General features: G+C 43.9%; 1 long non-coding RNA gene across 1 annotated transcript in view; it reads right to left on the reverse strand.

Annotated features, from left to right (window-relative positions):
• LOC149322745 (uncharacterized) overlaps nt 1-17,816 on the reverse strand; it is a 66,105-nt gene extending 48,289 nt beyond the window's left edge. The window contains exons 1-3 of the long non-coding RNA XR_016272083.1: nt 17,543-17,816; nt 16,785-16,884; nt 8,071-8,309 (exon numbers count right to left, since the gene is read on the reverse strand). This is a non-coding gene — a long non-coding RNA (uncharacterized LOC149322745). The remainder of the gene's footprint in view (nt 1-8,070; nt 8,310-16,784; nt 16,885-17,542) is intronic.
• Nucleotides 17,817-19,523: the final 1,707 nt, after the last annotated feature.

Here is a 19,523-nt window from a genome sequence, read left to right on the forward strand (position 1 = left end):
TGATGGGTGATGCACCCATTCCCTTCTGGGTTCATCTCACATTAGCTGAGTGTGGATGGCTGCGATTCTCAATCGCAGTCTTCGTCCCATAATCTTACACATGCTTAGCTATGTAGCAGAGGAGGTAGGGAACCCTATTTGCTGTTCTTTCTTTCTCTGTCTGCATCTCCACTGCAGAATTAATGCAGTTTGACACCACTTTAACTGCCACAGTTCAATGCTATGGCATTCTGGGAATTGCAGTTTTGTGAGACATTCAGCCTTTTGGGTCAGAGAGCACTGGTGACAAAATAAACTATAATACATTTCATTTTTATAATGTGTTCCGTCAAAGTATATCTTACAAAAGCTAACTCAAATAATATCAAAAAAGAAAAGTCTCCTGCATCTTACGTGGTAAGTACAGGACCGGCTCTAGGTATTTGGCCACCCTAGGCGAGAAATATTTTGGCACACACACACACACACCCCCGTAGCTCCTCAAAGTGTAGGGAAAATGTAGGATGTTCAAGAAAAATGGAGGAGATGACCAACTAAAAGCTAAAAACATAAATAAAAAACAATGTAAGTTCATGTTTCTCAGTCATGCTCAAAATGGAGGACCCTTTGACATTCTTCCTGGATGGAAGATTGGAAAGTAGGTGTGGTTTGTATGTTGGACTAGGGCTCTGGAGAGAAGGATTCAATTCCCTGCCTATTGGGTGACCTCCAGCAAGTCACACTCTCTCAGCCTCCTCAGGGCAAGGCCCTGGCAAACCTCCTCTGAACAAATCTTGCCAAGCAAATCCCAGGATAGGTTTGCTTTAGGGTCTCCATAAGGTGCAAAACAACTTGAAGGTGCACAACAATAAATAACTGAGTTCTGTACCTATAAGTGCAGTGGAGAGTCCAGCATGTTGTAGTGGCCTAGGACAATGGGAGACAAGGGTGCAAATCCCAGCTGGGCCATGCAGACCCACTGGGTGACTTTGGGCAAGTCACACTCTCTCAGCCTCTCAGGGGACGCTAAAGGCAACCTCCCCTGAAGAAACTTGCCAAGGCCGCCCTAAGTTGGAAAGGAGTTAAAGGCACACAATAACAACAACAATAGAAGCAGAGGAGGAGGAAGGAGGGAAGAGAAAGAAGGAGGAGGAGGAGGAAGAGGAGGAGAAAGAAGATAAAAGAAGAAGAGGAGGGGGAGGAGCAAGAGGAGGAGCAAGAGGAAGAGGGGCTCAGCCGGCCAGCAACAAACTCCAACTCCCAGGACTTGGGTCAGGGGAGCACGCACGCACCAGAGAGGGAGAGGATGCATCCACACTGGAGACATCATCTGGTTTGGCACTGCTTTTAAGCATCCTGGCTCTAGGCTATGGAATTCTGGGAGTTGCAGTATGTTGTGGGTCCCAGAGAGGAGGAGGAGGAGGAGGAAGAAGAAAGGAGGAAGAGAAGGAGGACAAGGAAGAGGGGAGGAAGGAAGAGGGGGAAGAGAGGAGGAACAGGAGGAAGAAGAAGAAGGAAGGAAGAAGAGGAGGAGCGGTAGGAAGAAGTGCTCAGCTGGCCAGCAACAAACTTGAACTCCCAGGACTTGGGGCAGGGGAGCGTGCGTGCGTGTAAGAATGAGAGAGAGACTTACGCTGCATCCACAGCCTAAGAGATAACCGGGTTTGGCACTGCTTTCACTCTTTTCTGGCTCAAGGCTATGGCATGCTGGGAGTTTGAGTTTGTTGTGGGCCCAACTCCCAGAATTCCGCAGCCTAGAGCCAGGAAAAAGTGAAAGCAGTGCCAAACCGGATTATCTCTCCAGTGTGGGTGCAGCCTGGAAGGCCCACCAGGAGGGAGGAGGGGAGGAAGAAGAGGAGGAGGAGGAGGAGGACTGCTCCAACAAGCAGCTCTGCCTCCCGGCTCCCTTGCAAGCAGCACATAGGGCCAGCCCTGGCCCCCGGAGGGTGGCGCCAGCCATGACCGCATGCTAGCAGCACTACAGGCGCCCCCCATGCCCTTAGCAAAGGGCCACTGGGCCCGGCCCTGGGCTCCAGACGCTCGCTCTCTCTCCCTCTCTGGCCTCCCTTGCCACTCCATCGTGCCAGTGCCCCCTAGAGTTTAGTGCCCTAGGCCACGGCCTAGGTCGCCTATATGGGCAAGCCGGCCCTGGGTTAGTATCTCTCAGAATTGAACCTATGTTTGAAACAGGAAAAATTAAAAGCCCGGAAATACTTGACAAGTAGTCACAGGATACAAGGATTTTATTCATTATGTATGCAAGGGACACAGCCTCTGAATCATTCCAAGAAACTGTGCAAAAAGTTACAGGGGAACAAGCTTTTTATATTTTTCATTATACAAAGAAAAGAGTGCTTTCTCCTCCCCTTAGCCCCCTCCTCAGAGGGCAATGTTCATGCAGGTCATAAAGCAATGTCCCAGACAATTAAAAGAGGAACTTGCCTCAAGGAGTGAGTTTCTATATGAATGTGAGACTTGATTATAGCAGAGTCTGCAAGTCTGCAAAAGCTAATGTCTGTCCTTTTGTCTAATTCAGCAAAAGGCTTGGCTCTTGTCTGATCCCTTAGAGAAACTGATTCCTCATTTTCTATCAACCCAAAATCATGGCTTCTATTACATTTATTCAGCTAACTTATCTAGGTAACATAAAAGTCCTACATGTCCTATTTTACCTCTACATGTTGACTACCTTTGGATATTTTCTACTTTTGTGAGGGTATTTTGTCTCTTTATGCCCGTGTTTCTTCTCTTTGGATTTTCTTTACATTGTTCATTGAATTCACATCCTATTTATCTATTTAGACTCATCACTACCTGACCTTACTCCTTTTGTGCCTCTAATTTCTTTTTCCAGTACTCCAAGACATCCGCCCATTCATCCTCTATAGTTAAATTATTTTTGTCCCTTATTTTTTTGGATAGTCTATCTGCGTCTTTTAAATCTAATAGTTTCCTTAACCATTTTTCAGTTGTGGGCACCGACTGTGATTTCCATTTTTGAGCGTATGTTATTCTTGCCGATGTTGCCATATAAACAATCAGCCTGAAATATTTTTCTTTCCTATTTCCTCCAGAGGGGCATCAGCCTAACAGAGCCACGCCGACGAAGCAAGAGCCGTGGAAGGAAAAAACAAAACACCACAGTCTTGGGAGCAGCTGAGCAGGTTTTCCAGGGGCTACAGAGAAGCACCAGACTTCGGGCCCAGAAAGAGGCTGAGAAGGAGCCAACGCCGTCCCAGGGGCTATGGAGAAGCGCCAGACTTCGGGCCCGGAAAGAGGCTGAGCAGGAGGCAACGCCGTCCCAGGGGCTATGGAGAAGCGCCAGACTTCGGGCCCGGAAAGAGGCTGAGCAGGAAGCAACACCGTCCCAGGGGCTACAAAGAAGCACCAGACTTCAGGCCCGGAAAGAGGCTGAACAAGGGAAAGCATCTGTCTAAGAGCGACAGAGAATTGCAAGAGCTCGAGGCTATTAAAACCGATGATCTGTCAAAGAGGCTGGATGGCCAAGGAGGACTGTAGCCTCATGGGTTTTCATGCACATAGGCTGTGAGGTTACCTGAGCAGGGGGCAGCGCCATCCCAGGGGCTATGGAGAAGCGCCAGACTTCGGGCCCGGAAAGAGGCTGAGCAGGAGCCAACACTGTCCCAGGGCCTATGGAGAAGTGCCAGACTTTGGGCCCGGAAACAGGCTGAGCAGGAAGCAACGCCGTCCCAGGGGCTATGGAGAAGCGCCAGACTTCGGGCCCGGAAAGAGGCCGAACAAGGGAGAGCGTCTGTCCAAGAGCGACAGAGAATTGCAAGAGCTCAAGGCTATTAAAACTGATGATCTGTCATAGAGGCTGGATGGCCAAGGAGGACTGTAGCCTCATGGGTTTTCATGCACATAGGCTGTGAGGTTACCTGAGCAGGGGGCAGCGCCATCCCACGGGCTATGGAGAAGCACCAGACTTTGGGCCCAGAACAAGGCTGAATCCGCCCCATTGTGAAGGGGAGAGAAGAGAGAGGGGAAGCAAGCCGGCAGCCATTGGCCAAGGAGGAGAGGTGCAGGGCATGCACCTGGTGGGAATGGAGATCGCCATGGCGGCTTGCCAGCAGGGAGAGCATTACAGCCCCTGGCAGTCCCTGCCCCTTAGCACTGTGCTCCTGGACTGAAGGAGGGCCCCTGCTAGCTCCCAGGGCAAAGCTAGGCAGTGTGTGCATGTATGTGTGCGCGCGTGTGTATTATGTTTTAAGGCATCTTCTAACACTGTTTTTAAGTTGTGTTTTTAAATAGGAATTTAGTTTGTGTTTTAAGTTTTATATTACCTCTTATTACTTTTCTGTTTTTACTTTTGTGTTAAGAATTTTCAAAACTGTATTATGCTTTTAATATTATATTCCACCTTGGAATTTATTTATTATTTATTATTAATAAATGAATTAATTAATTAATAAGAAAGAAAGATGATGTGATTGAGATAAGGGTATTTCCTGAGGATCTTAGGGCTTGGGCAGACCCATGTGCTGTTGAACCTTTAGTAATGTACTATAAGCACTGGGAAGGGGTTTCAGGATATTTTGCTTGATGTTTTTCAATAAATGTTTTCAATTATGTCTTATATATATCAAGCCAATGGTTCAAAAGCAGGTGCTGGAATCCTATTGTCCCTTGTAAGCTAGCACAGATATATTGAGTATTCTTTTTTTTAAAGCAATGGCTTATGACAGCTTCATTTTAAGAGACAGTTTTTCCATGCTGTTCCTAATTTGATGGGTTTCTCCAATGAAGTTAATTTAAAACCTTCCCTGACACACTTTTCAGATGGTTCATTTTTTATTTAAGCCAACTCTCAAAGTTCTGAAACCAAGGTACAATTTGTGAAATGTGGAATTCCTTCTTAAGTTAACAAATTTAAGTATATATAGCTGTAGAGGAGGGGTCATTTATACAGGCTCATATTTTAATTCCTGGTTTAACTTAATATATTGTCAGGGCCCAGGAGGATTTATTATCTTAAAACCCCCCCCTCCCAAATGATTATGTTCAAATAAGAACCTGGAAACTTTGTGAAGTTGAAGGTCAGATCAGACTCGAAAGAAATAAGAATCACTCTATTGCACTTGAACTAATTTTCAGTAGAAATGGGGGAAAGTGGCTGTGATCTGCATGAGGATGGCATGAATCTTACAAAGAAACGGATCCTTCCAACTTAGACAAAGAAAGAGATATATTGATTACATCCCTTTGTTCAGCCTGAGTATTATAGACGGAAGTGTCTTTACTGAGCCATGGAGATCCAGTGGCCTAGATATTGCTGGATTCCAGAACCCAAGAGCCCCTACTAGCCTGACCAAAGCTGAGGGATAATGTCCCAATGCCTGGAGCAAAACCGTTTCTGTTTTATTTCTAGCTACAAAAGCAAGAGAGGTTTCCAGATAAAAAGTTTCTTCACCCAGGCTGTTCAGTAATCCCATCTCTTATCCCTTAATAGATTCTGGTAGAAAAAGAAAGAAAAACAAATAGAAGAAGAAGTGGGAAAACAAAGAGAGAGTGTTAATACTGGCACTCAGGCGAAAGAGAACCTTTCAGGAGTTAGGTCTAAATAAGGGATTTCAACTCAAAACCCCACAATAGCTTTGTCTTAGGGTCACCATAAGTCAGAAATGACTTGAAGGCATGAACAACAAAAAAGGCCATGCTACTTCCAACACTTTCTGCACTGAGCGAAAAGGGTTGAAGTGGGCTTCTCTGCATTTTGGATGAATGTACTTTCCTTACTCAGTAGGCCTGTTTTAATAGGAAGTTTAGGAGTGGACAGAGAGAAGCCAGGACAAGCAAGGATTTTGTGAGCAGGGCCAGAGCACATGGCCCCATGTCCTCTACATGAACTGAAATGTCATGTTTAGGACTAATGCCTTCACATGCCTAATGATATACAGGTGAGTGGTTCAGGCTTAAGTACTGCAGCTGAATGTGTGTATGTGGAACAGGATGCATTGGTAAAATTGAAACTACCGGTAGATCAGTCGTTCCCAACCTGTGGGTCGGGACCCCTTTGGGGGTGGAATGACCCTTTCATGGGGTTCGCCTAAGACCATTGGAAAACACCTATTTAATTACAGTTATGAAGTAGCAATGAAAATAATTTCATGGGTTTAGGTCACCACAACATGAGGAACTGTATTAAGGGGCCGCGGCATTAGGAAGATAAATTATCCCTTTTCCATATGTCTTCGTAATAAAAAAAATGTCCCCAGCCTGGCCAAAAGAAAAAGCTAATACAGTGGTGCCCCGGGTTACGAAATTAATTCGTTCCGGGGCGCCGTTCGTAACCCGAAAAGCCTTCGTAAGCCGGATCGCCATAGGCGCTAATGGGGAAAAGCCGCGTTTCGTGCGAAAAAGCCGAAAAAAGCACCAAAAATTTTTTCCGTAACCCGAATAAACATTCGTAACCCGGAACAATTATTTCCTGTGGGATTTTTTCGTATCCCGGAAATTTCGTAACCTGGGTATTTCGTATCCCGGGGTACCACTGTATGTCTTTAACTTAACATATAGCTTAGCTCAGAGATTTTGCTGCAGTGAGAAATATTGGTGATGCTATCATCATACCTAGGTCACTGCTACTGAATTATAGTAGTTACAAGCTACTATATACACAATTCTACAGACATTGTGTACAACCGTAATACAACAGCTGATTCCATTTTGACCCAAAGACCTTTAAATCATTAATTATTAATTATCCGTTTTCCCTCCCACCTCCTGCATTTTATGTATTCCTGTGCCAATAACAGCTTTACCAGTGTTGCATTTCATTCAGAGATAGTGGCTGATATTGCTGCCACTGGGCTGATACCTAGATGACATTTGGGGCCTGTTCATTAATGCAGCACAATCCCAATGGCTGTGGAATTACATTACAGAGTGTCCCAAAGCTTTCTTTGCCATGACTGAGTCAAGGAAGAGATTTCAGTATTAACCCAAGCTTGCATTCAGGAAGGAAGTAGATATAGGTCCAAAACACACTGCAGAAATAATCCAGTTTGAGACTGCTTTAACTGCTCTGGCTCAATGGTAGAGAATTTTGGGAACTATGAATCTGTGAGCCATTTAGCCATCTCTAGCAGATTAACTACAATTCCCAGGATTCCCTAGCACTGGCCCAGGGCAGTTAAAGCAGTCTTAAACTGGATTATTTTTGCAATGTGTTTTGGATGAAGATCTTCAAATGTAAGTTGGTTTGTTTTGGGGAATCCGTGGATAAGCAGGGACTACTGTAACTGGACTTGAGCATCCATGAATTTGGATTTTGGAACCAGACCCCATCAGATACCAAGGGCCCACTGTACCATGCTGAAACTGATTTTATCAATACAATAAAATGGATGTTATGGTCTTATGATATCAGACCAGACATCACCATGGTGCCTAGTGGCATTATGCATCTGAGGAATTAGACTTTACTCTACGAAAGCTCCTGCTGCCAGTTCTTTCTTTCAGTTAGTCTCAAAGGTGCTGCAAGACACTGATTTTACAGATTAATGAGGCTATATATCTTTGGCTCATGGTCATGACTGATCCTGGGGGCTCCTGAGCATGTCCAGAGTGCTCTCTTGTATTCCTTTGAAAATCAGAACCAAGAAGCTTTTGACCAGCTCAGGAGAAAAACCTGGGCATCAATGCAAGAAAGCAATAGGCTATCCTTGGAGCCAATGGGCTGAGCCCACAATAGCTGAATAGCATACCCCTGAAGTCATAGGAAGTCCAGATGGCCTGAGCCCTAAGATTCCAGAACAATCTAGGCCAGAAATGGCAAACCTATGGCACGCGTGCCAGAGGTGGCACTCAGAGCCCTTTCTGTGGGCACATGTGCCGTTGCCCCAGCACAGAGTTTGTTACTGGAAAGCCAGAGAGACTCGGCACTTTGCAATAAATAAGTGGATTTTGGGTTGCAGTTTGGGCACTTGGCCTCTAAAAGGTTCACCATCACTGATCTAGGCAGTTGGTCTGGCAGCCCTGTGATTCAGACATGGTAAAATTTTGGTATTTCTCTTCGATCCTGGCTTTTATCAAGCGCATACTCAAGAGAGCAAGTGAAAATATAATTACCGAAGAGCCTTTCCATCAGTCCATGAGGGTTCAACAAATTGGGATAAATAGGCCGCCGTGGCTTTTCTCAGTTAATTGGTCTCTTCATCTCGATATTTTTATATCACATCTGCAAAACAGAAATGCCTACCATCACCACGTAGGTGAGGAAAGGCGCCCAGAGAGGCAGGTGAGTGGTGTCTGACAGCTCCCATCTCCATCTTTGGATATAGCTTCTCTCCTGGTGGGGAATGTTAATCCTGTGAAGCAAGAAATGTATTTGTTTTTCTTCTTGCTGGTTCCCATTTTTTCCAAATCTGCCCATGATAAGAGGGCCCCTTTCCTGGGCCCTCCTTATCATGTATTCCTTGATTTCTTCTGTCTCTAGATCTCTTTTTAGAGGAACCTTATATATTTTATGGATCTTTTTTCTTTTCTGGGGCCTATATTAGTCTGTCTATTTCATTCTCTCTGTCTTCAAATCCTATTGATTTAATATCCCCTTTAATTTTTTCTTTAATTGGCCAATGGCTCATCCATTGTAATTTCATGTTGTCCTTACCGCTGCGCATACACACTCTTTGCCCTTTTCTACATGTACACAAGCAAAACAACCCCCCCCCCCCGCAAACCCCAACAACAACCCCAAGGTGTCTTCACTGACAAAAGTTTCTCGTTGGCAGACCTGGGAAATATTGTTAACAACTTGGTGAACCATGATTATTACAACATGTTATTAACTGTATTTTATTAACCAAACAATATGGTTAACCACGATTTAAAGGAAGGCACGTGAAATAATAATATGTTGTCTGAACTTTACTAATACAGCGCGCCCGCGTCATACACGGGCGCGCCTTACGCGGCTTGAACATATATGCTCAAGCCACAGGGCGTGCGCGGCGGAAGGGGCGGCGCGTCCCATTCAATTGAATGGGTGCGTGCACCCGTTGCGCCCCGCGTGCCGCCGTGCCGCCGTGCACGAGCCCCATTGTTTACAATAGGGCTTGAGCATAGGCGGAATTCGCCTTATGCAGAGGGATCCGGAACGGATCCCCGCATATGACGAGGGCCCACTGTATAGAGAATCTACATTATTTAAGGATGAAGTAAAAACAAACCTAATCAGAGATTTTGTGACTGACACTTAGGCTGTCAATCTTAAACCCAGTGATACACCCCCTCAAAAAAAAATACCAGAACAATACAGAATGAAAATTCTCTTTTTAAAATAAATAAATAAATAAATAAATAAATAAACTGCTCCTCTTTTCTCCATTATGTTTCTGCCTTTGTACTCACTTTTCAGAACACAGAAAAGTCAGACCAGGTTTATGTATTACTGAGCAATGCGGTAAAATACTATGGCATCCCTTACAATGCATCTTGTCAGTGGGTTAAAAAAATAGGAATACTGCCAGGGAAAGGCTCTTCCCACTTTGGGCCTATGGCTACAGCTTCGGATGAGAAGTTATATCGCATCACTCAATTCCAAGCAGAATGTCATGCAGGCTGCATTTTAAAGCATGCATCCTACCCCATCTGGTATTTGGGAAGAACTACCATATTTTCCGGCGTATAAGACAACCCCCAACTTTTCCAGTTAAAATATAGAGTTTGGGATATACTCGGTGTATAAGACTACCCCTCTTCCAACGTACACCAAATAAAAATTAAAACAACATCAGATTTGATTTCAATATGGTAATTTTCATTCAAATGCTTATGGCATGCAGGTACTTAGCAGGAAACCTTGTTGTATACAAAGCCTGCTTGGATTGGTCAGTTCTCCCTGCCTGCCCAGCCCTCCCTGTCTCCAAGACTATCAGAGCGGTAGCACAAACACGGCTCTTTTTTCCATACCCCGGGCGTCTCGGACACCTGCAACTTGCTCCGCCCTTCACTTACACCTTCCCAGTGAGGCACCCCCTCACCTCGTCATCGGGATCGCTTTAAGTCACTTCTTTCCACGAATCCTGATGAGTGGATTTTCTTCTAATGTACTTGTACAGCGCCTCCCTTGCTGCTTTCATACGGTTGCTACATATGATGGGGATGCGGCTGCGGCTCTTTTTGAGCCCCCCCCACCATATGCAGTGGCCGCAGATTCTCCAGTTCAGCTCAGAGGTTTCGGCACCCACCCTATAAGACAACACCCGGAGTATAAGACGACCCCTGACTTTTGAGAAGATTTTTCTGGCTTAAAAAGTAGTCTTATACGCCAGAAAATACAGTATATACCAAATGGGTAGGGCTGCTATGGAAGAAGTAGAAAAGATCCTAATGAATAAAAGATATACAGTAGGCCCTCTATATCCACCAATTTTTTATCCACAGATTCAACCATCCATGGATGGAAAATATTCAAAAAACATATAAATTCCAAAAAGCAAACCATTTTATATAAGGGATGCCATTGTATTATGCCATTGTATTTAATGGGACTTGATCATCTGTGGATTTTGGTATCTGGGGTGTGTATGTGTCCTGGAACCAAACCCCAGAGGATACCAAGGGCCCACTGTACAACTAAACCCTAAGGTTAGAATCGTCCAAGGCATTATATTTCCCATTGCCAGATACAGATGCGAGAACTGGACAGTGAAGAAAGCGAAGAAGAAGAAAATAAATTCATTTAAGATGTGGTGCTGGAGAAGAGTGCTGAGGATACTGCGGATGGCCAAAAAGACAAACAAAGGGGACCCTAGAACAGATCAAGCCTGAATTCTCCCTGGAAGCCAAGATGAATAAACTCAGGTTTTTGTAGTTTGGCCACATCATGAGAATAAATGAACCATTAGAAAAGACAGTAATGCTAGGAAAGGTGGGGGGGAGTAGAAAGAGATTGCATGCTAGATGGATGGAACAACAACGACGACAGGTAGGGAGTTGGACTGGATGGCCCCTGTGGTCTCTTCCAACTCTTATGATTCTGTGATTAAGGAAGACATGGGCATGAACTTACAGGATCTAAGCAGAGCAGTGGAGGAGAGGGAATCTTGGAGGTGTTTCATCCACAGGGTCACCATGGGTCAGGAATGGCTCATAGGCAGTTAATAACAACAATCAATGCCTACAAAATAATTACCTCATATAGCCTGGCACTGGATTGTAAGGTGAGAGTGTGAAAAATCTGTCAGCCATGAGCACAGGTGAGACTTGTAACATGCAGAACCACCATATTACAACCAAAACCAAAAAAACAACCGTATTAAATCAACACATAGTAATGAAGTCATGGTAAAAGCATTCACATCTGTTGAGTCAGGAGCCAGAAACAGGACACGCCAAGGGTTTAAAAGTTAAAAACTGTCATTGTAAGAGGGCTAACTGCTCCACATTTATTGCTTTTTATAGTGAACTCACAGAAGCATTATAGATAAAATCTGGTCTGTGTTTATAAACCTAAGAGATATTTATCCACAGGAGGGCTGGGACTCTGTTATTTCTACCCCAAGTATATGCCCCTGTTCCTTGTAACTCCAAGAATGCAGAGCATGCACACAATATATTCAGTATGCCAATGAAAGCGTTATATACCTTCAACCTATGGTGACTCTATCTATTCTGAGGTTTTATTGGAAAGATTTATTCAGAGGCATCTTGCTGTTTCTTTCCTCTGAGATTGAGGCTGCATCTACTGTGCAGAAATAATGCAGTTTGACACCACTTTAACTGCCACGGCTCCATCCTATGTAATCCTAGGATTTGTAGCTTGTTGTAGCACCAGAGTTTTCAGACAGAGAAGGCTAAATCCCCCACAAAACTACAAATCCAGAATCCCATAGCATGGCATGTTAAAGCAATGTCAAACTGCATGATTTTTGTGGTGTTGATGGATCCTGAAGAAAGTGTAGTTTCAGCTCAGCAAAGGATTCAAATCCTGGTCTCCCAGAGTCTTACTCCAATGCTAAATTCACTGCACCATTCTGTCTCTCTAATTAAAATACTAATTAGAAATAGGGGCCGTTTCCACTGGGGTATAACGCGGGTTACGAAGCGAATTCAGAAAGTAGCGTGCCCATTTGAACCCGATTTAAACCTAGAACGGTTCTAGATCACCCCGCATGCGTCCCCATTTGAAATCGATTCATATCTTGGTTCTTTTTATAAACCGTGTTAAAGGCGTATAACCCGCGTTAAAAAAATAGAAGGGTTGAACCTTCTATTTTTTCCTTGATTCGGGATAGGAATCTAGTTATTTAAATGGGAACGATCAGCCTCTGAAATCAGGTTAGCTGGATGGGAGGAGCGGAGCGCGATGGGCCGGCTTGGGGGAGTTGCCCTTTCTGTCCCCATCCATCGTGGCCATCGCCATCTTTGCTTCCCTCACCCCTTTTTTCTGCTGCGGTCTTTCAATAAGAGATAAGGATTTTTTTTAATTTTTATTTTATTTTAATGGTTTACAGGCGCTTAATCTCTTCAGCATCCGTGCCACTCAAGGAGAGGGTTGCTGCACAGCAATCTCAGGGGAGATAAGGAAACCCTGTGTGTGTGTGTATCAATGAACACCATTTGTAATGGAGGGGAAGAGTGCTCCCTCCCTGGGCTGTCTATAGAGCCATGAAGTGGGGATCCGTCCTGCAAAACCCATCATAGTTCCTCTGGAAGGAGCTTTCCCTAAGCAAGCAGCCTCCGCCAGCCTCTCTGGGGTCTTTTTTCAAAGGCAGCAGCCAAGCAGAAGTGCTTTGGGGAGGCAGTTTCTCTCTCCCCTCAACCATCCTTCCCCACGGATAATTGCAGGACTCCCCTTCTTTCGAAGGGAGAGACCAGAGAGGGAGGAAAAAGGAAGGAAAAAAATCTGTCTTCAGAATTCACCCTGCAAGCGCAGGCTCCCAGCTGTGGGCAAAGCTACCCCTCCTTTCCCTCCTAAACACACACAGCCTCGCAGAGCAGAGGAGTAACCCGAAATCTTCTGTCCTGTCCTCCCCCCAGGAGACAGAAGGAAAAAAAAATGCAAGCCTGCTCTTTGTTTGAGAAGGAAGGCTATTCTCCCTTTCCTCACATCTAATCCTCCTTCCCTTTCCCGCCGCACTTTAAGTGCCTCCTCATTGGCTCTTTTATAAAAAAAACGCGAAATTTAAAAGTGACATTTTGATGACATTGCTTTGATTGACAGCCCCAAAATGGTGAGTGGGAACGAAATAAGGCTAAAACCGGTTTATATATACACTGTTTTATTTGAATAGGAACGCAAGCGGATCACTTAAAGCGAATTAGTTGGTAAATGAGAACGAAGGAAAAAAAAGCGGGATAAGACCAGGGTTATTTTGAATCGGTTTTATTTAAAACGGTGTATTTTAAATCGTTGTAAATCACAAGTGGAAACGGCCCCACAGTAAGGCTGAATCACATGCCATGAAAGGAGTGATCTCAGGCTGCTCCAGCTGTGATTGCTCTGGGATTGTGGCAACCAGATCTCCCACTCCTGAAGCAAGCTGCTGCCGCGGTCCCAAATAGACCATTTAATCCGCTCTTTTTGCAGGAAGCTTTGAGCTGCTTTAGGAAGCCTCAGAGTGGCTTCAGGCTGCTTCGGGAGTGTGCAATGTGTAAATGCCATCCCCTGCAGCTGAAAGCCACTCTGTTTGGCCCATCTCTTTCAGGCCATAGTCGGGGTTTGGAAAAAATCTCTTGCAAAATGAAAGCACAAGGGCTTATCAGTTATCCTCTCCGTAGAGCAGGGGTTCCCAACCTGGGGGTTGTGACCCCTTTGGGAGTTGCCAGGTTGGGACTCACCCCTCCTCCTCTTCCACGCGGCTGCTGCCGCCTCCCCTCCTCCTCTTGCTTCATGCGGCCGCCACAGCCACTGCCGCCGCCACTGCCGCTATCGTGCAGGGCTGGGGCTACTGCCGCCTCCTGATCCCTTCCTACTTCTCCATGCGGCCACTGCCACCATTGCACAGGGCTGGGGCTGCCTCCTCCTCCGCCTCATGGCCACCGTCGCCATTGTGCAGGGCTGCAGCCGCTGCCACGGCCTCCTCCTCCTCCCCCTTCTCCCCCATGTGGCCACTGCCACCACTGCTATTGTGGCAGCAGTGGCGCGCAGCAGCAGCAGGCCAGAGGAGGCCTGGCCGGTGCTAGAGGAGGAGGGGTGAGAAGGAGGAGGACGAGGATGAGGCAGCAGTGGCAGCGGCGGCAGGCCAGAGGAGACCAGGCCAGCACAGGAGGAGGAAAAGGGGTGAAAAAGAGGAGGCGGAGCTTCCAGAGGCCTTTACGGCTGGATGTCCCACCCCTTTTTCCAGCAGGCAGCCTCCATGATTGGTTAGGAGGCCAGGAAGGGGCGGGACTTCTGGCCGCAAAGGCCACTGGGACTTGTAGGTGGCTGGAAATCCCGTCCCTTCCTGGCCTCTCAACCAATCAGGAGGGGGCTGCCGGGCAGGATTTCCAGCCACAAGGGGGTTGCGGCCCAACAAAGGTTGGGAACTGCTGCGCTAGAGTAAGTAACTAATGCTCTTTAGGATTTTACTACTGTGGCATGTTTTAATATACAGCGTACCCGTGTCATATGCAAGCGTGCCATATGCAGCTTTCAGCTTATGCTGAAAGCCGCACGACGAAGAGTCAATGGTGTGTGTGCCCATGGTGCGCACCCCACACCACACATGTGTGAGCTTCATCAGTTTCAATGAGGCTAAAGCACACGCAGAACTTGCCTTATGCAGCAGGGTCCAGAACGGATCCCCATGTAAAGCAAGGGCGCAGTGTATGATAATTATAGAAAACACAAAATTACAACTGTATTCTTTTTAGCAGTCACTCATGGGAGCAGGGTACAGTACTAAAATATGGCCAAGATACCCGTCACATCGTTCCACCATGAATACCACTAAAGTGTGACTTTGGCCTGAAACAGATGGGCCAAATAGAGCGGGGTGGTGGTGGCATTTAGACGCATGCCCCCAATGGGGCTGGAAGCTGCTCTGAGGCCACCTCAACTGAAGCTGCCAGCAAAAGGAGTGGATTTAATCCACTCCTGTTGGCAGCCCATATAGGACCATTTGGGACCATGGTGGTAGCCTGCTTCAGGAGCAGGCTGTCCAATCACTTCAGTCCCAGAGCGATTACAGCCAGAGTGGCCTTTGGTCACTTCTTTTGGCCCGTCTGCTTAGCCCTTTGGTCACTTTTTGAGTGCCCCATTAGTCCTGAACATTTCCTATCCTCATTTCTGCCTTTATCAAACCATTGTTTGGTGCAACCTCCAAACTGCTGCTTGAAAACGGTTTGCAAAAGTTTGCATGCCAGGAACTGTTTGCTAACTTGCATATCCCAAAGAACTGGATCAGATTTGGAAGAAGAAACCATAAGTGATGGAGGATGATGTGAGCCCATAGAGGGAGTTCTTGGTTGGCAAAATCTTGATAAAGGCAAACATCAGCAAAGAAAGGGGTTTTTAGACATTGGGTTTTTTTCTAGCACAACTATGTGGATAATCTCACTCACACATTCCTGTTTTGTTGTTCACAGTAGTGTCCTACACAAGAGTGTCACCTGGTAAAGAGGTGGGGGCTTTTGGGCAGGGACAGTGAGGTGCGCCAGGCCCTCCCTCCCTGACGCACACTATGAGGTAGCTGCGGTCCCAGCCCTATCAGGGCCGGACTAGCCATCTGCTTCAGCACAATGACTCTGGAGACCAAGGTTTGAATCCTGGCTTGGGGGATGGATCAGACAGGCAGGAAAAAGCGGCTCAATCTTGCTTTTTCCAAAAGCCGGTCAAATCCCCGCTGTCCGCATTGCCCGTTCCCAAGGTGGGCTTAACACCCATGGTGAGACCGCATGGCGCAGCATAAAGCCATGCCGCTTTTTTGTCGCCTCCCCACCATGCATGGGCACCAATGCACAAACAGACCACCTGTGACTCCATCTGCATCTGCACTGCAGAAATAATCCATTTTGATCCCATTTTAACTCCCATGGTTCAAGGCTAGGGTTAGGGTTAGGGTCGTTTGTTGTATACTACACTTCCCAGAGTTCCACATTCTTGAGCCATGCCAGTTAAAGTGGGGTCAAAATGAATGTCCCTCATACGTACCCCCTTCACCCCATGCCCCCTACTGGACTGCCTGGTTTGTGTATATAGTAGTTACATCCATTGGAGCTGTCACACTTTGCTTTGCTTTGCCGCTGTCCTGCATTTGAAAGTGAAAAGGCAGGCTTATTGTTGAACATAAAGAAAACAATCATAAGAAGACTAAGAATGGGGAAGGCAGCTATGAAAGAACTAGAAACTATCCTAAAATGTAAAGACATACAACTGAGCATGAAAGTTAGTATGGATGTGAGAGCTGGACAGTGAAAGAAGCAAGATAGGAAGAAAATTAATTTGTTTGAGATGTGCTGGAGAAGAGTGCTGAGGTTACCATGGACAGCCAATAAGTCAAACAAATGGCCACATTCTTCCTTTGAGTACTGCAACTTGTGACAATTTAAGGGTGAGCCTGATCTCAACCTATTCTTAAGATGTATTGTTGTGACAGCTTCACATTTAATTACAACTTTTAATTTCCATCTCTACCTACCTGCTACTTGCTCTTCTCCACTTAATATTTTGCAGTTGATGCTTTCATTTAGGTGGTTAGGAAAACAGACACACTAAATCATTCACACATTTAACGTTAGCGCATTTTGGCTAACATTAGCATCCATTTACCCTGCAAATACCAGAACCATCTGTCTCTATTCTCAATCAGAAGTCTTCAGATAAACAAGAAAAAGAGCAACCAAAAACAGTGATGTACCATAGCTGTCTTCTGTGTCCATAGTTTGGAAACGGATGGAATCTTTCAGAATGTTATGATGGTATCCCTGAGATTCATAGGTCTCTAAGAAGTATCTGCCCTAAAGGGGATAAGCAAGATAATGGACATTATTTTAGTTAACAGACAAGTAGGTCATACAGCTATAAAATATACCCCCCAAAATGCTAAGTACATAAAAAGAAGCTGCTTGTACTATTTAATTTCCCTTCCGATCCAAAAAAGTGAAAGAGAGGGACTGGACCCATCCACTACTGGCCCCACTGTTTGGCTATGGCTAGTAAAAGCACTTTCTCCCAGTTTTTATAAGGAGTAACAGAAAATCAACACAACTAGCCCCATAAAAATAACAATTATATCTACAGCTACTCTCATTCCCTGGCTAGTTACTTGTATATTGGCTCATTTACTCTTTAAAAAATCAGAAATCAAAACCTTCTGAACTATTTTATTGTTTGTATGTTCAGTGCTGTGTAAATTTACAGCGCTATATAAATAAAGCATAATAATAATAATAATAATAATAATAATAATAATAATAAATATGCTATTTTATACTTATGCATCTTATCCGAGTTCACAGGCTTCAAAATAAGTGGCTTTGGGTCCTAAGATGCTGTGCTGATTTGTCTATTAAGATACCGCAAATTTAGGCAACATTTTAAGAGAGATCTCAGTGGGCTAAGCAAAGCTTTATGGTCAAGAGCAAGGAAACTGTAATCCAGATAACTATTCTTCACCTGTCTGAGAGCGCTTGTACATATAGCAGACATCCTGCCTTATCCCTCCTAAAACACCAGGGCTATTCCAAGACAGCAATATTAAGTTTTAGAATGAGTAGAATATTGAAGTCTGGCTTTAACTGCAGTTTAACACATATGTTAATAGAGAGATGTGTAGGATAGAAAAATGTAAAAGCCTCTAATGCTTGAATTCGAACCAATTCATTCACTAAGCATCACTGCCACAGAACGTTAAGTCATATTTTCATGAAAACCTCTTATGTGCAGGGAGAGGTGGGAAATATAAATAAATTTTATTATTATTATTATTATTATTATTAATTAGGCTGGGTCAAACTAGAATCATCCAGAGCTGGAAAAAATACATTAAAAAACATTTTAGTTTCAACTGGGATTGTTGTGGGTTTTTTGTTTGTTTAAAAGAGTTTTTTGCATTAATGTGTAGGCCTAAACCAATAAAAGACTAAATCAGAAAATTAAGTAGCAAAATGCAGTTCAGAAGTTATGGCCACTAGCTTAAATAATAATAGTTCTTAGCCTGAGAAAAATACTTTTCTAGCCCAAGCTCTTGTGGCATCTGATGGTGAAGTGGAGTCCACAGAAACTGAAGCTAGAAATTCTTCTCAGTCTCAAAGATGCTACAGGATTCCTTTCTATCTTTCTATGCTGAATCTTACCAACATGGCTATCTCTTTGAAGACTACTCCTCTGGCCATAGTTTATCTCTGCTTCCTTTAAAATTTATCTCCTTGACAGTATCAGGGAAGACCGATCTGGGTTTACTAAGAGTGAGAATAAGGCATTTGGATTTTAAAAATGGATTCCGTTCAAACAACTGTGCATTATTCTTTCTATAAGAATAATATCAACTAGAGGAACAGAATAAATTGACTATATTATTTAGAACACATTTATGCTTATACAAACACACACACATATATATATGCCTATACATACATATATATCTGTGGGTATGTGTGTGCGCAGACATACATATGCTTCCCCCTCTCTCAATACATATACATATGCTGTAGATATATACATATAGGTATAGATATATAATACCATTTACCAGTAAAACTAATCCCACCTCAAGCTCCAAACCACCTGCCATCATTTGTTCCCAGCTGCCATACAGATGCTGTATTATACACACAGACACACACAAAGATAACTTATTTTTAGGGCAGCAAATTTTATCTCTATATGTAACACAATAGACTAGATTAACAATACACACACACACACACACACACACACACACACACACATGTATATGTAAGTACATTTTATCTCTATATTTATATACCACAACAGACTGGAATTAACTATATATATAAAATACACTTACAGAAGTAAATTTTATCTTTATATTTATATATCACTATATAAATACAGAGATAAAATTTACTTCTGTAAGTATTGGACCTATATGCATATACAAGTAAACTTTATCTCTATATTTATATATAACTCATTAACCATATATATATATATATACACACACACATTCATAAATATATGGCTAATCTAATATGTTGTGGTATGTAAACAGAGAGATAAAATTTAGTTCTATAAGTACTGCGCTATATTAATATAGAGGTTTTATATATATATATATATATATGTGTGTGTGTGTAAATTTATCTCTATATTTATATATAACAGATTAACAATATATACATACGCTCACAAACATATATGTATATATAAGTACATTTTCTCTATATTAACCATATATATACACACACACATATAAGTAAATTTTGTCTCTATACCCATACAACGCAACAGATTAGATAAACCATATATGTGTGTGTGTATCTCTATATGTATATAGCACAATAGGTTAGATTAACCATATATACACAAGTATATATACACAAGTGTATGCATACATATATATATATATATAAACACACACACACACACATATACACTTTGTCCACACACCACTGTGCGCGTGTGTGTGTGTGTG

Source organism: Sceloporus occidentalis, unplaced genomic scaffold, assembly GCF_023333645.1.
Source record: "Sceloporus occidentalis isolate IW3139 unplaced genomic scaffold, rSceOcc1.0.p SCAF_1, whole genome shotgun sequence".
Taxonomy (NCBI): Eukaryota; Metazoa; Chordata; class Lepidosauria; order Squamata; family Phrynosomatidae; genus Sceloporus; species Sceloporus occidentalis.